The sequence below is a fragment of the Adiantum capillus-veneris genome, chromosome 4 (assembly GCF_014529385.1).
Source record: "Adiantum capillus-veneris isolate H3 chromosome 4, ASM1452938v2, whole genome shotgun sequence".
In the NCBI taxonomy this organism is placed as follows: domain Eukaryota; kingdom Viridiplantae; phylum Streptophyta; class Polypodiopsida; order Polypodiales; family Pteridaceae; genus Adiantum; species Adiantum capillus-veneris.
This window is the reverse complement of record NC_140934.1, coordinates 10,980,617-11,001,062: the sequence shown is the minus strand read 5'-3', so window position 1 is coordinate 11,001,062 and position 20,446 is coordinate 10,980,617. Positions and strand designations below refer to the sequence as shown.

Here is a 20,446-nt window from a genome sequence, read left to right as displayed (position 1 = left end):
AAGTTGAAGCGATCAAGTCATGGCCAAATTTGAAGACGGTGCATGATGTCCGAAGCTTTTTGGGACTATGCTCCTATTACAGAAGGTTTATCCGAAATTTCGCTGAGATTGCTTCACCTTTACATGCTCTTCAAAAGAAGGCAGTCACCTTTAGATGGACACAAAAAGAGATTTCAGCCTTTAATCTCTTAAAGGAAAAGATGACTTCAGATCCAGTCATTGTGTTGCCAGATCTTAGGAAGTCATTTGTGGTCCAGTGTGATGCCTGCGGTAGTAGCATTGGTGGTGTGCTAATGCAAGATGGCAGGGTAGTAGCCTATGAGAGCAGAATTTTGCAAGGGCCAGAGATGACCATGCAGGTCTATGAGAAAGAGTTACTGGCTGTGATTCATGCGCTCTTAAGTTGGAAACACTACTTGCTAGGTGCAGATTTCGTTGTCCAAACGGATCATCAGACCTTGCGATACTTCTTGACACAAACAAAGTTATCTGAGAAGCATATGCGATGGGCAAATATCTTGTCCATGTTCCATTTTCAGATTGTGCATGTGGAAGGCAAGAAGAACGTTGTGGCTGATGCCTTGTCAAGGAAGCCCCAAATTTCAGCTGTGTCAATTCCTTATCATCATGAACTTGATGATATGAGAGAACAATATGCAAATGATGAAGATTTTGCAAGGGTCTTCGAGCAGTTAATGGATGGACAACGTCATGAACACTGTCTTCTCAAAGATGGGTTCATGATGATGCATGGCAAATTGTGTGTCACAAAGCCATTGCGACGCAAAGTTATGGAAGAGAGTCATGTCCCACCGTATGCAGGGCATCGTGGTATCGATGCTACAGTTAAAGCGGTTGAGACATTCCTCTATTGGCCTACATTGAGAAGGGATGTGGATGCCTTTGTGCGAGAATGCCTAATATGCCAAAAGGTCAAGTTTGACAGGCAAAAGGCACCAGGGTTATTGCAACCACTACCTATTCCAAATAAACCATGGGAAAGTATTGCTATGGATTTTATCTTTGATCTTCCGAGAACGCAGACAAGAAACGATGGTATTTGGACCATTATTTGCAGATTTAGCAAACAGGCTCATTTTATTCCTGTCAAGAAGAAGATAAAGCCAGATCAGATGGCACGCTTGTTTATGAGCAATATTTTCAAGTATCATGGCATGCCACAGTCGATTGTTAGCGACCGTGATCCACGCATGACAAGTTTGTTCTGGAGAGGCTTGTTTGAGAATATGGGCACCACACTCAAATTCTCTTCGTCATTTCATCCTCAAACAGATGGGCAGTCAGAAGAGGCAAATTCTACTGTCCTAGATCTGCTGAAGTGTTATGTGTCTGAGCATAAAGGAAAATGGGAGCAATATTTGCCATTGGTGGAGTATGCATACAATAATACAGTGCATTCATCAACTGGCAAGGCACCCTTTGAGATAGTTGAAGGTGGCAAGAAAGTTCCTCCCATACTGCATACAAAGGACAAGATATTTGAAGCAGATAAGTATGTTCAGGACATAGATGAAATGTACAAGAAGGTCAAAGTGGCCTTAGAAAGGACTCAGGCAAAGCAAAAGAAAGGAGCTGATCGTCACCGTCGTGAAGTGGTATATTCACTTGGTGATTGGGTGCTTTTACGCTTTGAAAAGGCAAGGTTAAAGAAGATGAAGGGCAAGGAAAGACTGTTTCCAAAGCTCAGCATGCGTTACTATGGGCCTTTTCAAGTATGCGACATAATTAGTGATGTTGCATATAGGCTGAAATTGCCTGACAGTTGGAAGATTCACAATGCGTTTCATGTGAGTCTTTTCAGACCCTATGTGGGTGATGTGCCAGAAGATATGCCAGCTGAAGATCAGCCGGAAGTCGAGGAACTTGACGAGATCTTGGTCTCGGAACAGATTTTGGCACACAAAAATGAAAGTGAAAGGCAAGGTTGCTAGGCGATACTTGGTAAAGTTCAGAAACTATCCACCAATGGATGCTAAGTGGATGGAAGAAGGTGAACTTGTAGAGTCACCAACTGTGTTATCACTTTACCTGGAAGCCTTCGATTTGCAACCTACCTTGACCCCTTGAGTTTCAAAGCTACATGGATTGTCAGTGTGACAATGGCTTTTGAAACAAATGATGTACATGGTATTTAAAGTGAGCTCAAATCAAATACCTGTTACATGAATGTTAGAGCTGTACAGATTGTCAGTTTGGCAATTGCTCTTATGGAATGTCTAAAAGTTTGGTTAGTGCTATAGAAGTGAGTATTTCTTGTTAGTTTGTCAAGGATACAGTGATTGCTTCTATTGAAGAGTACATGTGTAACTGCATTCTTAAACTGTCGGTTTGGGTCTGCTCGAGAGTGTTAGGGGATCCAACGTGTACTATAAGACAGTGGCAAAATGTGCAGCTACCATTTTGTTATTGGACAGTTAGTGACTCAAAGCAATGGCAGAGTGCGAAGCTACCACTATGTCATTGGGACAGGGTTCACACGCAGGCAATACATGAGTCGACGAGGTGTTGAATACACTAGGGTTGACAATGAGCATGTATGTGTCGTATATGTGTCGACAGGTGTTGAATACATTAGTGTTGACAGTAAGCATTTACGACATAGATGCAAACGAGGACGTTTGAGATTTCAAGAGGAGGGTATGTCACTAGCGTGTGACTACTATCTATCCTTTTTGTTGATTTCTTTCTTATTATCTATTTACTTTCACTTTTTGGAAACACCCCTCGGGAAATCTAACTGCCCTGCATTGCATAGCTAGTGTGGAACTGTCCAGAGGGAGTCCAGGCCTGAGGGCAAGAGAGCACTAAGGTTGGACAAGGACTATGGTTAGCCAAGTGGGGTCATTGACTAGCCAAAGTGGAATCCTTTGCTACAGAGGCTACATTTCAGTTCTGGATGTGGCCGCAGTGTACAAAGAGGGTCGGATGACCTAGAAAGATACAATGGCAGCATCTCCTAAAATTTAGGGAACTGCTATTTTGGGACCTGAAAATGTGTTGACGTCATTACCTCCGGAATGACAAAGGGAACATTTTCTTACTCTGCCGTGAAGTCAACTGGGAGCCGGTTGGGAGATTTTTAGGCGGCAACCCCGAAACGGGAAAATGCTTGTAAATGTGCCAAGTGGCACCTTCTGGTGCACTTGCCTCATGCAACAAGAAGTGGCGCTGAATTTAGGAGGGGGAGAGCCTCATTTTCAGATTTGTCAGAGGTTAAGAGCTATGGAGTGCTTGCTTTCCCTCTTATGCACAGTGCGGTGCCAGGAGTGATGATGCCCTACACGCTACGCACTGCCCTCTCTCTCCCCTTTGGCAGTATGTTATGCCCCACTAGTGGGCTCTTCATTTGACCAATGTACAGTTGTGTGGGTTCATGCGCGATTGCCGAGGCAAGAGCCTCTTGCACAGGTACTGGATTAGCTAGCGGCTAATTCCCCCGCAGGTACAGGTGAATTCGGAGAGGTTTCACGCCAGAAATCTCGTCCGATTCAAAGGGCAAGTAGCCCCACAGGTGCGGGAGCTCGAGGACTTGCTACGGATGCGACCGGCACGCGGAACGGAGCCCAAAACAGTGAATTACAGCCTGCTGTGTATTTTTGCAGGTTTAGGGTTTTGGCCCTAAACGGACCCTAATACCCCCAGGAGGTTCGGGGACGCAAGGGGACCGCTGTACAGGTGATCTGGCGCATTTTCAGGGCTAAAAACAGAGAATTCAGCGTGCTGCAGATTCTCGCCAGGTTTTGCAAATTGCCCGTATGTGTCGGGAAAGTCGGCCAATGCGTGGGAATACTGACTGTGAAGGGTTCTAGTAGGGTTATGCTACCGAAATCAAGCCAGAACAGTCAAAATTCAGCCAAGGTTGTACGGGGCAGCTTGGAAAGAACCACAGCGTATATTCCCTCTTTTAAACAATAAAGAAATACCGAAAGGGGCGCCTAAGTTAGGGGCCAATCTGGTGTCGGTCTTCCTATACAGGTGCATTCTAGCATCTGTATCCCATTCCCCTCTCTTGTGTCACTATAGCGCATGTATAATAGACGACTAATAATTGGTGAAAGCTAAATCAAGGTTTGAAGTAAAGTCTACCGCCCTTTTTGGATTGAACAGGCCGGTTTCACATCCACACACATACACACCCCGTGAAAGGCTGATATGGCAGCAGTCCTCGGGCTTTGCTCTATAGGATGACGTGGCACTGTTGTACGGACCTCTCCGCAAAGGGCGGCGCAAAAAAAGCGCTGGCAGGCAGCGTACGGAAAAGCAGCCTTTGTCTCTACGCAAATGCTAAAATTGCTTTATTTTAGAAGCCTTTGAAAGTTGCTTTATTTTTGGTAGGCCTATTTTTGGGGCAGCTTTTTATGGGCAGCTTTTTGGGCTCTTCGTTTGGTATCCCTTGTCACAAACGGGAGCGCATAACAATATAAAATACATTCGGATAAATAAGATTTATCACTTATTACTGAAGCCAGAGGATATAGAGAGAAATAAATAGAGAGAGAGATAGAGAGTGAGAAGATCGACACAGTACTGGGGACCAGAAGATGTGCTGGTCCTCCCCCGTAATAGTATCTTTATTACTGAGGAGAAGTCTATACAAGCACTTGAACCGAACGTATTACCACGTTCGTTCTAGAATAAGACTTGATGGTTCCCGGAAGCCTCAGCTTCCGATTCCTAGGGCAAAACCTATTCCAAGGAACTTCCGTTCCTTATTCCAAATCCTTGAGAACCAAGGTTCTCGCCTCTGGATCTCACCTTCCAGACTCGGGGCATGACATCCCTGCAACTCTTTCTAACTCTCTTTCCAGAGTCCTCTGCCCGCAGAACAACTCTGCTTTCCTGGACACGAAGTCCTTACTTGGGAATCCCAACTTCTGGATCGCAACTTGAGAGACTACCTCTCTCCGATGCGTGGATCTTCTTCCCAAACTCGGGTACGAAACCCTTGGGCTGATCTGGCTCCAGTTCCTCAGAGCGCTTTTCTCCTGCAGAGGCTCATGCCTTCCTCTGCTCCTACTCCCTCACGAAGAGGAAGTACACCTGCAATCAAATACTCAAAGATCATAACATGAAAAACGTTACCTTCAAAGTCTCGACGCTCGAAACGCAACTCCGTTCTCGAAAAGCAATTCCCCGGAAGAGATCTTTACATAGAAAAATCCTCTCTTCCAATCCTACACACAAAAGAGGTGTGTTCTCGGGTTCCTTCTCGTAAATCAGCCCCGTCTACGACGTTTATGGGCTGAAAACAAAGAAAAACAGCAACTTGTTGCGATGGAAACACGCTTCGTAGGCACTTCTTCGCGAGGGAACTCGCGCACTGGGTCTTGGCGACATCTGGTACACTTGGGGCAGCCATGGGCATCACTGGCAACGTCGTCTTTACGGCTGAAATCTGTAGTAGCATCTCCTCGCAAAGATTGGTCCTTCTCTTTGAGTGAGGGCATGTGATGCTTTTATAGCTCCTAGCCACGGGCACGAATAGCTGCTCGCATCGAGGTCGTGGCCGTTTTTTTAAAAAAAAATTTTCCTTTCAATTTTTGCCAGAAAAAGAGAGAGAGAAAACGTTGGCTGATCTGTTGCCTTATTTATCAGATGGCTGCCCACTTAATAAGTGGGCGGCCGACGTATTTTAAAAATAGTCTGAACCTGCCCAAAAACTCAATAAAACCTTATAAGTTAAAACAATGCTTTCACAGCACTTCCCAGGCGTCCCTGGATGCAATCACATGCATAGTTGCAATGCAGACATAGACTTCCTCGTGGGAAAGCATCTGCTTTCCCGAAAAGGAATCCCGCTTTCTCAGAAAGCATCTGTTTTTCCTCAAAGTTTCCTCTGAACCCATCTTCATTCAAGTGCTTGCTTTTCCTTGTACACAATTCTAACACAGTTCGGAATTTCCTCCCGACTATGGATATTCCCTTTCCGATGCACCCGTCACCCACCTTGTGACGCATCAGGAATACCCATCACCTAGTCCTTTCCTATCGAACTTACGGTACAATCTCCTTCACGATGCTCTATGTCACCCATCCTATGACACATCAGAGATGTCTGTTCCCGGATGGTCGGATACTTCTTTCCGATGCTCCCTGTCACCCATCCGATGTGACGCATTAGAAGTACCCGTTCCTCGTGGCCTTACAGATATTCCCTTTTATAGTGCTCCCGTCATTACTCTGAATGACGCACTAGGAATATTCTGTACTCGGATGTCTCCAGTGAGGAAAACCCTCACTTAAAATTCCAATAATTCATTTAGAATTATTTTTCCTTGGTGTTCCAAGCGAGAAAACCCTCTCACTTATAAATCCAATAATTCATTTAGAATTATTTTTCTGTCAGATAAAGCCAATTTGGCAACACCTTGTAACTCTTTATAAGTGTGGCTTGGCCTCTCACTTCTCAGAGCATTTGGACGCAGAGTCTGAGAGTGAGACACAGCCACTCCGTGTACTTTGTGCAACAGATTAATACAAAAAGAAATACCGAAAGGGGCGCTGGTCTTTGAGGCCATAATCTCTAGGCACGGAACTCCGCCGGGCCAGTGTCGAATCAATTGTGAACTTTGAACTGTTTTGAAGTGAATCTTTGCTGTGTCGCGGTAGAATCTTGACTTGTAGTGTCCAAGTTTGTTACAGTGGTATCAGAGTGCGGTTGATTTCTCTTCTATCGGAAATCTGATCCTTTTTACGCGGCACTTATGGATTCAAACAAAGATCAGTCGACTTCCTTTGCATTTGGAGATGCGAGAAGAGATCACGAAGAAGATTCACGTGAGGAGTACGGCCCGCCTCGGCCTACTCCAGCGGAGCTTGAAGAGATGGAGCGTCGACGATTGATCGACGATGCAGGAAAGATAATGCTTAATTTTGCGAAGGACCCAAAATTTGCAAAATTTATGACCCAGACCTCCTTCGACGAGGTGTATGCATAGTGGCAGCAAACTACAGAACCACCCCCCAAACCGATACTCAAGAAACCTCCTATTGCAAGGATGTTTACTGAGCAAGAACTAGAAGAGGTGGTTGATGCACAAATTTCTCAGCTTTTTGACGCGCAGAACAAAACTGAAAAGCACGACAAAAAGCAGAAGAAAGGAACTGACTTCCTGGGTTATTTGGGTTGTCAATCTACTTTTGCCTCGGCAAGAAAGCAGAAGAAGCGTGTGTGGTTTGAAGGATTACCTCGTTCTTCTTCTGACAGTTCTTCTAGCTCTTCTGACTCGAGCGAAGAAGACGGAAAAGGGAAAAAGCGAAGCAAAAAGCAAAGCTTCGGAAAGGGCAAGAAAAAGGCAAAGAAGTCTAAATCTCGCCCAGTTTCGGACAGTTCTATTGTAAGGTGCAGCAAAAGTGAATGTTGAACTTTGCTCAAGATAAGTGCTCCGAACTGTGCTCAAGGTTCCTTTTACTTAGGGAAGGGGGAGCCTTCCATCCTTTAATGAGAGAGTGCAAATGATCACAAACAAAGTGGGGAACACTGTGAATGAAGGTGCTGAGACTGAGAGATAGAGAGAGAAGAATACGACACCAGAATGTTGTCAAAACCCTCCTCCGAAGGCCCCACTCTCTATGACGAGAGCGATCTACTTATGATTGCACAAATCTCTACAATGCTTGGACTTTGCTGAAGATGTCGACGGCAATGAGGATGACGACGAGACGGGCTGATATCTGAAAATGCTAATGGCGGAATTCTGCAAATCTTTATCTGCTGAATTCTGACTCTATGTCGGTGATGATGTCGATGACGACGATGTGACGACGACGCGCTGAAAACGCAGATGCTGAAATCTGCGTTTTCCGGGCTGAAATTGTAAACCTTGCGGAAACTGACCGTGCGGCGAGGAACTGCTGCGGGAAGGTGAGATCTGTGAGGTTCGGGGGTTCTACTGTAGAGTCTGACTTGCTGAAAACTGAAAACGCTGATGCTAACTTAGGTACTGTCGCGATGAATCTGCAAAACGCTGAGTTGATTTGCTGATGCAAAAACGCTAGGGCTGATTTCTGTCTCTGATGCAAAAACGCTATGGATTTGATGCTTCTGCTAATGCCGGGGCTGATCTGCAATGCAAAATCGCTAGGCTTGTTTTGCTGTTTAGCTACTGCCAGGCTGATCTGTTGTAGCTTGTCCAGAGACACATAGGGTTGGATGTGTCACGTGACATCTACAAAGGACTCGTCTTCGGATAGTTCGGACTCCGATGACCGCAGATTTTATGCAAGGAAGAAGGTAATCTCGTAATGCCTGAAAGACTTGTAGCAGACGTTCTCTATGTTCTGCCTCATCCTTGGAGAAAACAATGGTGTCGTCAAAGAAAGTGCCAACAAATAGTCTGTACTCTCGAAAAATCTTGTCCATCATCCGGTTAAATGTCGCAGGAGCATTGGTTAGGCCAAAAGGCATCAGCAAAAACTCAAATAACCCAAAAGTCGTCCGAAAAGCTGTCTTGTAGACATCTCCCGGCGCGATTTGGATCTGATGATATTCGCTCTTCAAATCAATCCTGCTAAAGCACAAGGATTCCTGTAGTCGGTCAAGAATGTCATCAACCCTAGGAATCGGAAATCTGTTCTTGATGGTGATTTTGTTGAGAGCTCTATAATCGATGCACATTCTCCAAGATCCGTCTTTCTTCAAAACCAACAACACTGGAGGGCAGTACGGTGAAGTACTAGGCTGGACGAGACTCTTTTCCAAGAGGTCTTTCACTTGGTTCATAATTTCTTCGTTCTGGGCTCGGCTCACACGGTAAGGTGGCCGGTTCGGTGGTGTGCTTCAAGGTATCAGATCAATGGTATGATCCTTAGGACGAGTTAGAGGTAACTCGCCTAGCAGGCCCTCTGAATAGCAATCGGCATGAGTGTGGAGAAAATCCTGGCGTTCTTTATCAAGTTCTGACATATTTGTCCTATTCTCATCACTCAGCTCTCTCAAAAAGATTGAGTAAACAAACAGACTGGATTTCATTAATTTTGAAACGGTCGAAGCCGATACAATAGGGATAGACTCGCCCTTAAGTTTCACATCAAGTACAATAGTTCGTTCCTTCTTTGTAGTCAAAGTCGTTTTTCTCGCCCGATAGTCGACCACAGCGTTGTTCTTATGGTACCAGGGAATTCCTAGGAGGACATCACAACCTTCCAAGGGCATTATGTAGAAGTCCTCGTGCCCCAAATACCCCTTACAATGCAACTGAAGTTTCCCAATGATAGGTGTAATGGCTACTTCCCTACCGGGTGCCGCTAGAACTGAATCTGCTAGTGGTCCCATCCGATCGGGTGTAATCTTGAACCGCGCCACCAATACAGTGAAATGGCCTTGGCTCCTCCATCAAAGAAAATCAAGGCTTCTCGGTCTTTCACTTTGCCCCAAGCTCGGCAAAGTTCTGTACTCTCATCAATCGTGCTTGGGTCAGTACCCGTGCAATCTGGAACCGGTCTTGCTTTCATCTTGCCTTTTCATCCACGTTCCTCAGTTGCTTTCGAACCCTCATGTCTGTCTTCATCCTTCTTGTTTTGTTCTTTTGATGCCTTTTTAGGGCACTTCGCGGAGATATGCACCGTTTCCCCGCATCCAAAGCACTTGCCCTCTTTGATGTAGAGAGCTCTCTCTTGAAGAGTAAGCTTGGGTCGTGCATCCTTTTCTTTCTTTTCTGGGTTGCTCTTCTTCTTTCTATTTTCATTGTTCAAAGTCTGTTCGGTCGTTTCTCATGACTCATCAATTCCTGAATGGAATGTGACTTTTGCTCTAGGCAGTGATCTCGGATCTCTGTAGGAAGGCCCAAGTTAAACCGCTTAATCTGTTCTTTGAACGAGATCTTCTTAAATGAAGAGGCTGGTAGAAAAGAGCTCCAGAATCTCTCACAATATGCGTCCAATGAATCTCCCTCGGTCATCCGAAGATGGTTCCAAGCAATTTGTATGTCACATTCGTACTCTCGAGTCAACCAGGTTTGCATATCTTGACACAGAACGGAGTCCCTTTCTTGTGGGGATTCACAGAGGTGACTGCCTTCTAGACATTGAAAGAGAAATTGACTACAGGACCAGTTTTGACTTTGTCGGACTTGCAGAAGTCATTTGAACTATATTGTGATCCTTGTGGTCGTAGTTTGGGTGCGGTCTTAATGCAAGAAGTCCATGTCATTGCCTACGAAAGTCGATTGTTTTCAAGGCCGGAATTGACAACACAGATTTATGAGAAAGAGCTTTTGGCGGTTATCCATGCTCTTACTCAGTGGTGGCATTACCTACTCGGAGCGGATTTTATTGTCTTCACAGACCATCAGAGTTTACGCTACTTCTTGTCACAGAAGCAGCTACCGGAAAAGTAGATGCGGTGGGCGAACATCTTGTCACAGTTTCACTTCCAGATTGTATATGTGTTGGGACATAAGAATTTGGTGGCGGATGCTTTGTCTCGGAAGCTGTTGGTTCTGGCTATTTCCGCGATACATCATAGGAGCTTCGAGGATATGGTCGATCAATATGCCACAGATTCGGATTTTGCAGATATTTTCACTCGGATACAGAATGGGTGAATAGTAGCGGGATATTCCATTCGGGATGGTTACTTGATAAGGAAAACCATGTTGTGCGTTACACAACCGTTGAGAGAAAAGGTTATGACCGAATGCCACTGTCCACCTTTTACGGGCGCCGCGGCATTGCTGCCACCTTGAAAGGGGTAGAGAGACTTCTTTTTGCCGAGACTCGAGAAGGATGTGGACGATTTTGTATGCAGTTGCTTGGTATGCCAGAAGGTCAAGTTGACAGGCATAAAGCTCAGGGATTGTTACAGCCTTTACCCATACCCACCTGCCTCTGGGAAAGTATTGCAATGGATTTCATTTTTGATCTCCCGAGAATATAGAGTGGTCACGACGGTATTTGGACTGTTATTGACAGATTTAGCAAGCAAGCTCATTTCATTCCAGTGTAGACAACAGTTAAGCCGGATCACTTAGCGAGACTGTTTGTGGCCCAGATCCTCAGATTACATGGCATGGCCGAGACAATTGTCTCCAACAAGGACCTAGATTTACGAGTTTGTTTTGGAAGGCTATTTGGAAGAACATTGGCGCGCGGTTGCAGTTTTTGTCATCTTTCCACCCGCAGACTGACGGACAATCTGAGATAGACTGACGGGCAATCTGAGATTGCCAATTCAGTGGTACTAGATTTATTGAAGTCTTACATCTCGGATCAAAAGACTCAATGGGAAAAGTATTTACCTTTGGTGGAATTTGCCTACAATAACACGATACACTCGCCATTTGAGATTATTGAAGGTGCTACGAAGGTTCCACCCTTCTTAAGCACGAAAGATAAGATTTTTGAAGTCCATGAGTACACGCGTGACTTGGACACGGCTTTTACGAAGGTCCGCGAGGCTTTGTAGAAATCTCAAGAAAGATAGAAAAAGGCAGCAGATCGCCATCGTCGCGATTTGAAATTGAAGGAGAACGATTGGGTGCTCTTACGTTAGAAGGCTTGCTAAGAAAGAAAAAGGGAAAGGAGAGGCTTTTTCCAAAGCTTAGTATGCGATACTACGACCTTTCCAGATCTCTGAAAAGAGAAATGATGTCCTTTAGACTGAAGCTGCCCGAAACTTGGAGGATTTATACAATGCTTTTCATGTGAGTCTCCTGAAGCCTTTTAAAGGCAATGTGCCCAACGTAATCGCGAAACGTTTCACCACGAAACGTTTCAGACCAAAATTAGAGCACAGTGAAACGTGAGACTGAAACGTGCGTTTAGCGACTTTGAAACTAAAACTTTGGTAACTTGTTGTTAGTGAAACGGCTTGTGTTTCACTTGGTGAGTGAAACGTTTAAAGGCCCAAAACGTTTCACTTGCCTTGACTTGTCGAAACGCGTTTCATGGTGACACTGGATGTGCCCGAAGATGGGGAGCCTAATGAGCAACCCGAAGTGGAAGAAAACGAGGAGATCCTTGTTCCAGAAAAGATATTGGCACATAAAGACATAAAGATTAAGGGTAAAGTGATAAGGTGGTTCTTGGTTAAATTCAAGAACTATCATGCATTGGATGCGAAGTGGATGGAGGAGGAGGACCTAGCAGATACGCCTGAGATTGTGAATCTTTACCTCGAAGCATTTGGATTAGCATAGTCTATTCTAAATGGAACCCTGAACTCAGCTAGGGCGGAATCTGGTGCAGCGGGTATGCACAAGAGGGAGTCGCTCCACTCCTTTGTCAACGGATTGCCTCGATTTTTGATACTAAAGTCATTGATGTCTCTTTGAGTTTTAGGGATACTGTGAGCTGACAGTATTTTGCTATAATGACTTTATGAACTGGAATTCCCGATAATATGATACTGATCTGTTCTTGACTTGTTCAAGTGCAGGAATTGATAGAGGAAATGATTGCAGCATTTTGGTCTAAATGATCTTGATAGACATGGTTGCAATAGGGATTAGTCAATAGGGCGTCTATGAGGTCATGAGTGGATCTAGATGCGATTGCTAATTGCGTTGCCGATAAATCATGGCCTGAGATCCGAATGAATTTTTGAATGTGATTTGTCATGTGATGTCCTGTGATGTGACTGTCGATTGGTACATGTGCTAGATGTGTTTTTCCTAGTGCGTCGGTACTAACAGTCAGTGTCTGCTAAGACAGTTTATGGCTTCTGTCTGTTTTGCAGGCGTAATCGAGGGCGATTACAATGCTTTCAAGAGGGGGGTATGTCACAAATTGGTCACATGTCATGCCTGGACATTGTGGGGCAGCAGAAGACTCATCCACACACACACACCCCGTGAAAGGCTGACATGGCAATGACGTGGCAGCAACCCCCGGGTTTTGCGCTGCAAGATGACGTGGCACTATTGTACGGACCCCTCCGCAAATGGCGGCGCAAAAAAAGCGTTGGTAGGAACCTTTAACCGAATGATGGACAGGATTTTCAGAGAGTACATATCTTTTGTTGACACTTTCTTTGATGACATTATAGTCTTCTCCAAGGATGAGGCAAAACATAGAGAACATCTGCTACAGGTTTTTCAGGCATTGCGAGATCACAAGGTGGTGATCAATGCAAAGAAGAATGAATTTTTCTTATCAGAGACACTTTTTGGGACACATTGTCTTAGCAGCAGGAGTGCAGATGGACTCGGCCAAGATTGAGACTATACTTGATTGGCCCGATTTGAAGAATGTCCATGAAGTTAGAAGCTTCTTGGGCTTATGTTCTTACTACCGGTGGTTCATACGAAAGTTTGTAGAGGTTGCTTCCTCTTTGCATATCTTGGCATAGAAAGGAGTCCTTTTCTTGCGGGGACCCCCAAAGGTGACTGCCTTTCAGACTTTGAAAGAGACTTTTTGGGACACATCGTCTTAGCAGCAGGAGTGCAGATGGACTCGGCCAAGATTGAGACTATACGTGATTGGCCCGATTTGAAGAATGTCCATGAAGTTAGAAGCTTCTTGGGCTTATGTTCTTACTACCGGTGGTTCATACGAAAGTTTGCAGAGGTTGCTTCCCCTTTGCATATCTTGGCATAGAAAGGAGTCCTTTTCTCGTGGGGACCCACAAAGGTGACTGCCTTTCAGACTTTGAAAGAGAAATTGACTATGGGACCAGTTTTGACTTTACCGGATTTGCAAAAGTCATTCGAAGTATATTGTGATGCTTGTGGTCGTAGTCTGGGTGCGGTCTTAATGCAAGAAGGCCATGTCATTGCCTATGAGAGCCGATTGTTTTCAAGGATGTGACAGCACAGATTAATGAGAAAGAGCTTTTGGCGGTTATCCATGCTCTTACTCAGTGGCGACATTACCTACTGATCATCATTGTTTACGCTACTTCTTGTCACAGAAGCAGCTATCAAAAAAGCAGATGCGGTGGGCTAACATCTTGTCACAGTTTCACTTCCAGATTGTCCATGTACAGGGACGGAAAAACTTGGTGGCAGATGCTTTGTCCGAGAAGCCGTTAGTCTTGGCTATTTCCACGATTCACCATTGAAGCTTCGAGGACATGGTCGATCAGTACGCCACAGATCGAGATTTTTCTGATGTATTCAATCGAATACAGAATGGGGAGGTAGTAGTGCGATGTTGTGCGTTACACAGCCGTTGTGGGAAAAGGTTCTAACCGAATGCCACTGTCCACCATTTACGGGTCACCGCGGCATTGATACCACCTTGAAAGTTGTGGAGTGATACTTCTTTTGGCCGAGACTCAAGAAGGACATGGACGATTTTGTACGCAATTGCTTGGTATGCCAGAAGGTCATGTTTGACAGGCATAAAGCACATGGATTGTTACAAACTTTACCCATTCCCACCCGCCCCTGGGAAAGTATTGCTATGGATTTCATTTTTTATCTCCCGAAGACACAGAGTGGGCACCACGGTATCTAGACTGTTATTGATAGATTTAGCAAGCAAGCTCATTTCATTCTAGTGAAGAAAACAGTCAAGCCGGCGAGACTGTTCATTGCTCAGATGTTCAGATTACATCATGCCTGAGACAATCGTTCTCTGACAAAGATCCTTGATTCACGAGTTTGTGTGGAAGGCTATTTGGGAGAACATTGGTACACGGTTGTGGTTCTCGTCATCTTTCCACCCGTAGATAGATGGGCAATCTGCGATTGCAAATTCAGTTGTGCTGGATTTACTGAAGTCTTACATTTCGGATCAAAAGACTCAATGGGAAAGGTTTTTGCCTTTGGTGGAATTTTCCTACAATAACACGATTCACTCTTCGACGGGGAAGGCGCCATTTGAGATTATTGAAGGTGCTACGAAGGTTCCACCCTTCCTAAGCACGAAAGATAAGATTTTTGAAGCCGACCAGTACACGCGGAACGTGGACACCGCTCTGCTATTGTCAAGGTCCGGAAGGCTTTAGAGAAATCTCAGGAAAGACATGAGAACGCAGCAGGTTGACATCGTCGCGATTTGAAATTAAAGGAGAACGATTGGGTGCTCTTACGTTTTGATAAGGCACGCCTAAGAAAACGAAAGGAAAGGAGCGTGGCAGGATGGTTGCATTACTACTGGGTTTTGCTCCATTTATTGGTTGCTTGAAGGGTGCTTAACCGTAATCGGAGTATACTAAATTCTGTGCATTACTTTGATATGTGAAAGTTTGGTTTACTGCTCCGAGTTTACTTCATTACTTTGATTCTTCACTCACTGCAACAACACAAATGAGCACACTCACTCCGCACTATTCAATCCACAACCTTCAACACACACAACCTCTGTGTGTGTGTGTGTGCACAACACACCCTCGAGGGGGCACACCTGCCAACACGGCCATTGCCAGTACCTCCATCATCATGAGTACCCTCAACACCAGCAGATCAACACCAGCGTTTTCAGCCTCAGCATCAGGTCAGCCCTAGCGTTTTGCATTAGATTAAGCCCCAGTGGTTTTGCAGCAGATCAGCCAACGTTTTTGCATCAGATTCAACCCCAACGTTTTTGCAGCAGATCAACCAGCATTTTTGCATCAGCTTTAGCCCCAACGTTTTTGCAATAAATCAGCCTAGCGTTTTGCATCAGCATTCAGCCCTATCGTTTTGCAGTTCGTCAGCATTTAGTACTTAGTATTCAGCATTTAGCCATTGTATCAACATTTCTACAAGTAATCTAAAGCAAGTACTTGCTCTAGCAACATAGCAAGGGGGCCCTTGATGGTGGTTGGGACCCGACATGGTGTCATCTCTCTTCTCTCTTCTCTCTCTGCCTCTCTCTTTCACTGTGTTTAGTTTAGTTTTCCTCTCAAGTGAAGTAAAGTAACCTTGTGTTTGTGCGAAGTAGTAGATTTGAGTTAAAATTCTTAAACCCTTCTGCTGTACGTGACACTGCACCATTGAGGTGGGACCCCCACTAACGGACATATCCTTAACTCCCCTCTTCCAAAGGTCTTCCACAATTCATCGCTTCTCCTACTTTTTATTCACGGGGGAGATATATGGCGGAGAGCCTCCTTCATTGGGCTTCTTGGATATTATTTTCATTGTGGGAGACCTGGCCAATATATGGCAGCTTAATGCACTCGCAGGATAGTGCATGAGCATGGAGAGCAAATAGAGAATCTAGGAGATGCAGGAGGCTTTGAGCGAGTCTTCTGGTGTACACACTTCTTTGGATGCTGTACCCCCTCCTTTCCCTATGGAGCGTGCTGGCATGTTACATGTCATCTCCCCTTTGTATAGTTATGGTATGAGATGATATTCCTCTAGCTTTGTCATTGTATGAGAAGAGCTTTCCACCTCTTGTATTCGATAGAGTTATTTATGCTAGGAGATTTAAGAGGTTGTAAAAAATATGTACCCTTGGGCCTATGGTCGATTTTATGTAATGCAAAGGGTCAAAGCCCCACTTTTATTGCACAGAGAGAGAGAGAGAGAGAGAGAGAGAGAGAGAGAGAGAGAGAGAGAGAGAGAGAGAGAGAGAGCCTTGGAATCAGTTTCTGCAACATGCTTTGTCACATACCTCTCCTCGTTTTGGATCTCTAGATATTCCCAGTGGCGCCCAACCATTAGATAATTCATCTTCATAGATGCACCCTTGAATACGTCCCATTTGTCATCATTTATGTGCTGCTTTCTACGGATTTGGAAGGATTTATGTCTTGCCTTGATTCGACTTGGACACTCCAAGTCAAGAATCTACCGAAGCTCTTTCTCATAAATCTGTGCTGTCATTTCCGGCCTTGAGAACAATTGGCTCTCGTAAGCAATGACATGGCCTTCTTGCATTAAGACCGCACTCAGACTACGACCACAAGCATCACAATATACTTAAAAGACTTCTGCAAGTCCGGCAGAGTCAAAACTGGTTCCGTAGTCAATTTCTCTTTCAATGTCTGAAAGACAGTCACCTCTGTGGGTCCCCATGAGAAAGGGACTCCTTTCTGTGTTCAGATATGCAAAGGGAAAGCAACTTTCGAATGAACCGCCTGTAGTACGAACACAGTCCCAAGAAGCTTCTAACTTCATGGACATTCTTCAAATCGGGCCAATCACGGATAGTCTGTATCCATTTGCACTCGTGTTTACTGACACAATGTGTCCCAAAAACTGTATCTCTTGTAGGAAACATTCACTTTTCTTTGCATTAATCACTATCTTGTGATCTCGTAATGCCTGAAAGACCTGAAGCAGATGATCTCTATGTTCTGCCTCATTCGTGGAGAAAACAATGATATCGTCGAAAAAAGTGCCAACAAATAGCCTGTACTCTGGAAAAATCTTGTCGATCATCCGTTTAAATGTCGCAGGAGCATTGGTTAAGCCAAAAGGCATCACCAAAAACTCAAATAACCCAAAAGTCGTCCGGAAGTTGTCTTGTAGACGTCTCCCGGTGCGATTTTGATATGATGATATCCACTCTTCAAATCAATCCTGCTAAAGCATGAGGATCCCTGTAATCTGTCGAGTATATCATTGATCCTAGGAATCAGAAATCTGTTCTTGATGGTGATTTTGTTGAGAGCTCTATAATCGATGCACATTCTCCAAGATCCGTCTTTCTTCAAAACCAACAACACTGCAGAGCAATACGGTGAAGTGCTAGGCTGGACAAGACCCTTTTCCAAGGGGTCTTTCACCTGGTTCATAATCTCTTCATTTTGTGCCTGGCTCACATGGTAAGGTGGCCGGTTCGGCGGTGTGCTTCTAGGAATCAGATCAATGGTATGATCTTCAGGACGAGCAGGTGGTAACTAGCCTGGTAGGCCCTTTGAGAAGCAGTCGGTGCGAGAGTGGAGAAAATCTTGGCGTTCTTTATCAAGTTTAGACATATTTGTCCTATCCTCATCAATCAACTCTTTCATAAAGATCGAGTAAACAAACTGACTGGATTTTATTAATTTAGAAATTGCCGAAGCTGATACAATAGGGACAGACTCGCCCTTCAGTTTAATGTCAAGTACAATGGTTCTGCCCTTCTCTGTAATCAATGTCGCTTTCCTAGCGTGATAGTCGACCACGGCATTGTTCTTGTGGTACCAGGGAATTCCCAAGAGAACATCACAACCTTCCAAAGGCATTATGTAAAAGTCCTCATGCCCCAAATACCCCTGACAATGCAACTGAAGTTTGCCAATGACAAGTGTAATGCCTACGTCCCTGTTGGGTGCCGCTAGAATTGCCTCTGCAAGTGGTCCCATCCGATCGAGAGCGATCTCGAGCCGCGCCGCCAATTTCAGTGAAATGAAGTTGTCCTTGGCTCCTCCATCAAAGAAGATCCGGGCCTCTTGGTCTTTCACTTTGCCCCAAGCTTGGCAAAGTTATGTAGTCTCGTCCATTGTGTTGGGATCGGTACCCACACAATCTGGAACTAGTCCTGTTTTTATCTTGCCTTTTCTTCCACGTTCCTCAGCTGCTCTAGGAGTCTCAGGCCTTTCGTCGTCCTTGTCATTCTGTTCTTTTTGTGCCTTTTTAGGGTACTTGGTGGAGATATGTCCATGTTCCCCACATCCAAAGCACTTCCCCTTCCTGATGAAGCGAGCTCTCTCCTGAGGAGTAAGCTTGGGTTGTGCATCCTTCTTTTCTGGGTTGCTCTTTCTCTTTCTACTTTCATTTGCTGAAGTCTGTTCGGTTTGTTGTGTCATGACCTCATTGGTGGGGTAGGTCAGACTGCCAGAGTGAATGGCAAAACCCCGTTTCGCATGACTCATCAACTCCTCAGTAGAAGCTGACTTCTGTTCCAAGCAGTGATCTCGTATCTCTGTAGGTAGACCCAAGGTAAACCGCTCAATCTGTTCTCTGAACGAGATCTTCTTGAATGAAGAGGCGGGTAGGAAAGAGCTCTAGACAGCTCGTATATCGCGTTCATACTCTTGAGTCAGCCAAGAAGAAATAAAATTGTTGAACCGAAGTTCTTACTGCCTCTTCTACCAGAAAGTGCTAGCGCTAGGTTTCTTATATACATGCTTAGTAAATTTGCCCTACCTAGTTCCCAACAAAAGTCACTTAAAAATAATAAGTGAAAAATGTCAAAAATGGGGAAAATAGGTCTATGCACTGTAAAAATGCTCCTAATGGGTTCTGATGGAAATCTGATGATCATGCTGTGTGCAACCAAAGGATATGCATCTACTCTAAGTGTCTAGACATGCACAGTCTGCGAACAGACTCACGAAAGTGCCAGTTCACTTCCTATTCTAGACTGACTGAACTGAACTAAACTGAACCCTTGTCATGCAGTAGCTTGTCCACGTACACATAAGCTTAGATGTGTCACGTGACATCCCCTCCTTTTCAAAGTGAGGTACTGGTACCGAACTGTATGGCATCGAGGGAGATGGACATCGTCTGGAATCCTGGAAAGGACTCTTCGCCGGCCCACTTTGATGCGTGGGTCATGCGATACTTGAACTTCATAAAGGTTTGCAACGCTTGCTTCTTTGGGCCGCGCCAAAAGCGACACAAAGTCTCCTTCGATCCTTCAACTTCGTTGATAGTCATGCGTCTACCTTCTTCAAGAATCTCCGAGGATGAAAATTCCCGAAAGCACTTCCAACACAAAAACATGAACATACCCATTCCATGTAAAGTGACTGGAAAAATTCTATATTCCTTCGAAAAAAATGTGCATGCAATGTAGATGAACATATAGACAGAGTGCAAAACCGTTCATCAAACATATGCAAACAACGGAGTCGAAACTTGTCTTTCTGATCTAAATCAATCAAATGTGGCAAAACACATTGGAAATGCCTATGCTTGATGCTCAATCCTTCTTGTGCTCTTTCGGATACTGTGTCATGCCAAGGAAGAGACATGGAATGTGAATTCCTTGAATGCAAACATTTCATCTTTTCATGAGGAATCCGTATATATTCGTGCTTATTCATGAGTGAATCGTGTTCATCGTACAATATGTCATGCCTATGAAAAGGGATCACATAAGGACGGTGACTAAAATACAGGAAAGCATCACGAATGAAACACTTGACAATGCGTGCTCTGACTAATCATCCGTACACATAATACTTCCTGTGGGGGTTCTTTGGACCTTGACTCTCGAGAGCCAAGATTGGTTCTTCGTGATGGATCGAATCTTCTTCTGAGGGTTCTTTGGACCTTGACTCGAGAGCCAAGATCTGTTCTTCGTGATTGATCGAATCTGCAATGAGGTTAGCTTCACTAGAATAAGCATCAACTAAACCATCATCCTTGTGAACAATCACATCTTGATCATGCAAATCATCATACTCGTGAATAATTACATCTTGATCATGCAAATCATGTGTGTCATGCTTTGGAAAAGAAGAAAAGATTGAAAGAGTCTCCTTCTCCTGTTCCTTTTCAAACTGCACCTGCACATTAGAAAACAGTCGCAACAACTCGTTCATGTGTTGGTCGCTCATCTCTCTTCTTGCTTTGTTCTCGGGATCAAATTCTGCTTCTCTTTCTTTGCGCTCACG

General features: G+C 44.6%; 1 protein-coding gene across 1 annotated transcript in view; it reads left to right on the top strand.

Annotated features, from left to right (window-relative positions):
- LOC147458698 (oleoyl-acyl carrier protein thioesterase 1, chloroplastic-like) overlaps positions 1-20,446 on the top strand; it is a 61,630-nt gene that overhangs the window by 9,554 nt on the left and 31,630 nt on the right. The gene's annotated exons all lie outside the window — the stretch shown is intronic.